Here is a 6,254-nt window from a genome sequence, read left to right as displayed (position 1 = left end):
TCCTGAGTAAGGTTTGATGAACTGACTCTGGAACTGAAAGAATCCTTGTTAATTTTGAGGCTGATCCATTGTATAACATAATACAGCATAATTTCCCACCAAAATATGACTAGTAAGTGATATGTTTACTTACAGCAGCATCAGAAGCAGAACTCACCCGTCTCCAGGCAATCTGTGGTCTTTCTGGCCCTGCAGAGCTTCTTTTAAAACCCTTATTCCTCACTTAACTTGCATAACTGCACTTGAACACTTGTTTACTAGTTGCAACAGTCTTATGCCATTAACAGTGAAAATGTTACAATTGTTTTTCTGCCTACAAAGCTAGTTATCACAATTTTGAATTTGCCTGCAGTCAGCTACAACTCTTAATTCTGGCACTGATTATTAGAAGAATGAACTCATGTTCTTAAGGGTCTTTTTACTGCCTAATAGGTGATGATGAACACCAAGTAGGGAGGGGTTTCAAATACTCAGGATGATGCACAGAATCAGAACTGAAAATGGCCTTGGTAAAATGGTCTGAAATCAAGAAAATGGAATTCATTACAGATAAATGCAAGGTGCTGTTCTTAGGGGAAATCAACTACAGAAATAAAATGGGGACTATCTGTGGCAGAGCACCTTTGGTGCCTGCCAGTTTAAGGGGATTGAGCAGGGTGTGGAACAGCTGGTAGGTGGGGTTAGGCCCAATTAGGTGGTCACATGACCACAAGGGGGCCACTGGATTGGATGAGAGCTGGGCAGCCAGGGTATAAACCCAGACCCTAGGAGCTGAGCCAACAGTCACATCTAGGGAGCTCGAGGGACAACGTAACTCAGCCTGCAGCCCCCACAACACCTGGAGATCAGGGTAGTGTTGCAGGGCACTAAGATGCCTGCTCCTCTAAGAGCAGAAACTGCCTGGGGAGAGAGCCCAAAGGGCCAGGCAGAAGCACATGGATGCAGGTTACCATGGCAACAGGCTAACGAGCAAATTAGCCTGCACCTGCACCTGGTCAGCTGACCGGAAGAGGCAGGGCCCTGGGCATATATAAACCCCAGGGCTGGGACTAGGGGGTTAGTTTTCTGTCAGCAGCCAAGGGGGAAGGAGCTCCCAGAGAAGAAGCTCACCAGAGAGGCTTGACTGCCTGTTCTACTCCTGGTAGGATTAAGAGGCTCCAGGAGTTCATCAGATACCCTGGCCTACAAGGCACTTAGTGCCAGGAGGAAGTTTGATTGTTTTAAATGTTCAGGGGATACCTTGAACCGCTTACATTATGTTATAGCCCAGGGGCTCAGATTTTACTTGCTGTTTGACCGGTGGAATGGGCTGAGGCTACTGGGGAAGGAGGAGGCCTCATTGGGGGCCCACAATGGTGTAGGGACCCCAGTGCCAGAGAAGGACGCGGTGATAAGGGGGTGAGCAGACCCCAGTGCCACAGACAGACTGCGGAGAACCCAGCACCAGCGTGGGGCACTGAGAGAGAGACAGGGCTGTGGAAAGCCCAGTGAGGACCAAAGACCAAGCTAAATTAAGGCCTTGGAGGGACAACGAGTGAATGCCATCTGCAAGGCTTGGGGTATGGTAAAGGGGTGGTTTTGGAGTTATCTAGCCCATAAGGCTTAGGGTGTCCTGTGAGTCATCTATTTTGAAGCAGGACGCCAAAGGGGTCTAACAACTCACAGGGTTCAGTGGGGTCCAGTAAGACCATGTCCAGAACTCAAACTCAAGGGCAGCCTCCCGATTTACTAAAATTACCAGCAAGGCATGACGGGCAAGAAAAAGGGTGCCTGTGGGGCAGGATTAGCATGGTTAAGGAGCCGTAGGGGTATCACGACCATCCCTGGGGACCCCATCCCGTGACAGGTAGGAACTATGGGGATGGAGGAGGTTCCTGTTGGACCTGGTTAAAACCTGAAATTACACCTTGTTGGGGCTGGATGGTGTGGTGGGGCTGCATAAGGCGGGGCCATTTCCAGGAAATACCACACCTGTGCCTCCCAGTGAAAGGCGAGGGTGGGGTGCTGGAAAGCCTCAGCCCCCACTGCCTTGTGGGTACCCTGTGGAGGGGAAAGGCTAGGGGAGCACACCTGACAGAAAAGCACAGGGCCCAGGTCCAGTGAGTGGGGCCTAAGGCAGGGTCCAGGCCCATAGAGTGGGGCCTGAGATGAGGGCAAAGGCCCACTGAGTGGGGCCTGAGGCCCAAGGGGCTTAAGGCCCAGGAACCTGCTGAGGGGTGGAGTTGTGGCCCCAGTGAAGGGGGCATGTGGCCAAAGTATGTTGGAAGATGCCTGATGTCAAGTTTGGGCCAGAGGTCGAATGCGGCCCAGAAATGGGGCCGGGGAGAGTTGGAAGTGATTTTGGATGTCATCTGTGAGGCATGGGACATGCTGTAGGGGTGGTTCAGAGCTGTGTATTATGCCCTGGGCATCAGGGCAAGAAATGGCAAGCCTCCCACCTATGCACAGTGTTTTAGTTCCAACAAAGGCATGGCAAGTGAGTCAGATGGGTGGGCTTCCCTAGACAGGTGGGTGGGCCAATGACTGGACTGGCCTCGAGATGGCCCCCTGTCACACTATCTAATAAGGCAACAGTACACAGGATATGGGAGGTGATGTATATTGCAAATGACCTATAATTCTGAAATGAGATCCTACTGCAAGAGAGTCAAATCTCATTCTGGTGTGTGTTAACAGGGATGTTGTACATCTGATATGAACTGCGGCTAGTAAAGTCTCAGCTTGAAGACTATATGCAGTGGGCACCAATCTTTAAGGAAGTTGTAGGCAAAGTAGAGAGACTCTGAAGGAGAACAAAAGTTGTTTAGCAAAGATGACCTATGAGGAAAGGTTGAAGGAACTGGATTTGCTTAATATAAGAAAGAGAAGACAGAAAGGGAAGACAAAAAGGGAACTGTTTTTCATGGCTACCGGGGGGAAGGATAAGAAGAAATCAACTTAATTTGCAGTAATGGTGACATAGTAGGATATGAGGGGAAATTCAGTATCTGATAGATCAGAGGTGCTCAACCTCCAGCCCACCAGCCAAATTCGGCCCATGGAACCATAGCATCCAGCAATTTAGGAAATCTGGTGGTGGGAGAATAGTGGCAATTAATACTGCCAAATACCCAGGACCCACAGCCAGATCAGAGCCAGGCCACACCCCATTCCCTCCGTGGGGCTGGGTCACACCCCCTCCTCCTGCAGGGCTGGGCCACCCCTCTTCCCCCCATGCAGTTGGATCGGGGCTGGTCATGCCCCTTCCCTCATGGAGTTGGGTTGTGTTAGGGCCACGTCTCCTTCCCTACATGGTAGGATCAGCATCAGGCTGCCCCCTGCTCCCTTCTACGAGCCAGATGGGGCCCCACTGCAACCCCCTCTGGATGCCGGATCAGGACCACTAGTGAGAGCCAGCTTGTGGAGAGACCAGGCACTGCACATCTAGCCCACCGGACAACAAGGTTGAGCATCATTGTGTTAGATCAGTGGATATTCTGGAGTCTTCTTCATTAGATGATTTGAAGAAGAGGCTAAGTAAACATCAGGGCAATCTTGGTAAATCTGATTTTGCCTACACACAGGGGTTTAGACTACATGATCTCTTGTGATCCACTGAAGTTCATACTATAGTGCCTCTGCAGCTAGTCTTGTCCAAATCAACCTACTTCATGCAAGACACACCTTTACCATTGTGTTAAGATAACATATTTAACCATCTTCCTTTAAGACTGTCAAGAAGCAACGCTTTTTTTCTGGTAATATCTTTTATTGACCCAAATATATACTTGGGAGAGATGCTAGACAAACTTTCAAGCACAAAATGCCTTTCTTTGTTCCTGAAAGCCTGTCTAACTTCTTTTCCAACTATACCATTGGTTCAATAAAGATATAACCAAAAAATCCTTGCATCTTGCATTACCTTGGTTCTTGCCATCAGGGCTACAACCACAACCATGATCACTTTTAAAAAGGAGATTACAGTGTCCCAACACTTTTCATTTTAAACTAATACAGGAACTGTACCATACTGATAATATGGCATATACATATTATCAACCTTGCTATGTCTTTTCAGTAAAATCACCAGCATCTTCAACTGATCCAAATTTCCATTTAACAAGAAATGTTCTGGCTCCAAAATTTTGTAATGTGAATGTATGTCTGTAACAGCAGGTGGGGCCAGGGAGCACTCTGCAGAGCTGTGTTGACTGTTAATGTGGACTTCAACCCCCAGAAACTTCCCAGGGGCTGGAGGACAAAGCGAAAAGGAAGAGGAAGCAGGGGGCAGCCAGAAGAGAAGCAGAGAGCTATGAGACGGCTATGCTTGGTTGCTGGAGACTGGGGATGCATAGTGGGACTGTAGATCTCACTGGCTCGGTTAGCCAGGGCTGTGGACCGAAGGAGCTGGCCTCAGACTTGAGAAGAAGTGCAGCCTGCTGTTTGAGCACTCTGGGGACTAAAGGCTGGTTTGGGGACACCTCCAGTGGTGTGTGCGTGGGGGCGGGGAATTAAGGTGCTGAGTGTATGTACCACAGTGTTAATGTCTATTTACCTTTTCCCTCCCTTTGGCATTGGCTTGTGACCCTAACTCCTATGATGTTATATATAAAAGTGGGACCCGCCCCCACTTTGCTTCTTGTGCCAGTTTCTGTGGCTGCACAGTTGGCACAATATTTAGAAATGCAGAAATCTTGCAGTGTTTTAATGAAAAGTGGATCTTGACCTAGTTCCTACTTGTAAGGTATTTGCCATTCATTTTTTTATTTTATTTTTTACACAAACGATTTTCCGGGGGGGGGGGTCTGTAAATTACAGTATGATCTTCATTTTATTATGTGTTTAATTGCAAAAGCACCATAATGTAGTAGCTCTGATACAGCAACGTGCATCTGAGAACTATTTCTCATCATAAGAGGAATGAAGTTCTGGAATAGCCTTCTAGTTGGCATAGGAGGGGCAAGAAATATAATAGCTTTTAAGATGGAGCTTGATGAATATATAAATGAGATTATATGATGTAGTTGTCTACCATAGCAAAGGACAGGGCTTGAAGACCCAGAAGCTACTTCACATTGTATACCTTACATTCCTAAACATTAGGCATACGCATAAATATTATGATATAAACAGGACTTAAATGCATTCAAAAGCTTGTCGAACTTTATTTCAACCATGCAGTTGGTCCAATAAAAATATCATCCCAGAAAATGCTCACCTCTTGCTTATTAAGTATGTACTTAAATGCTATGTTGAAACAGTACCTAAATGAAGACACATCATTCAAACCCTGATTTTGTGGCAGCATCTGACTCTTTGTCTTGATTTATGATGAGCTCAGCCTTTTCACCAATTACCTCTTTGTTTTCAAAACTGTCTGTACCTAAATCTTTCTTGTGTACAGCTTTCCCATGTGTACTTTTTTGTCAGGCACAAAAGGCACAAACGGTACAAATAAGGGTATGAAAGCATAATGTGATCTTTATGAGATCTGCCCACTATAAAATAGCAATTATAAAGCCTGTCTGTCATCAGACTGCAAACCAGATTGTATTCTAATGACACTGAACACAGGTGCTCTTCCCGGGTATGCTGGGTTTGTTGCTCTGAAAGAAAGGCAGAGCTAAAAGGATTAAAAAATGGGCAACACTCCATGGGATTTTCACATGAGCAGAGACTACAAAAAACTAGAATTGTTTAGTTTTGAAAGGAGATGAAGTAAAGGAATCACTGAAATATTTAAGGCTATGAAAAGTACGGTAAAAAAGTGACCAGCCCTCCAGTCTTATGTGGTCCACAATGTGGAAATAAGTTTAGTTCTCAATTAACTGAAGAGTAAGGCACTTTAGAACACACAAAAGGAAATATTTTTTCATAGATCATATAATCAATCTTTGGAATTGCTGTTGTCGGAGGTCACAGACTGAAATACAGGGCTTTGACAAAGGTGGTGTCATTTTATGGCTACGCAGGATTTTTTTTAAAGTGTAGTTTGGTACTCATTCTTCTGGGCCCTGTATAATACACTCGGGAGTATGGCACTGCACACGTGACTAGGCGTGGTATGGGCACTGGGACTTGGAATAATCAAGAGGCCAGTGAGAGCAGATTTTAAAGAACAATTAGTTCAGATTTGGATGACAAATCCTCTCTCCCAGATTAGCTGCAGTAAGTATATCAACACTGTATATATTCCTAATTCCCAGGCTAATACGTATTAAACCTTCCGGCATTACCAGGGTGCGTCTGAGCTCCTGCATATTAAACCTTATGTT

Source organism: Alligator sinensis, unplaced genomic scaffold, assembly GCF_000455745.1.
Source record: "Alligator sinensis unplaced genomic scaffold, ASM45574v1 scaffold560_1, whole genome shotgun sequence".
NCBI classification, from domain to species: Eukaryota; Metazoa; Chordata; order Crocodylia; family Alligatoridae; genus Alligator; species Alligator sinensis.
Note: the sequence above shows the minus strand (reverse complement) of the source record.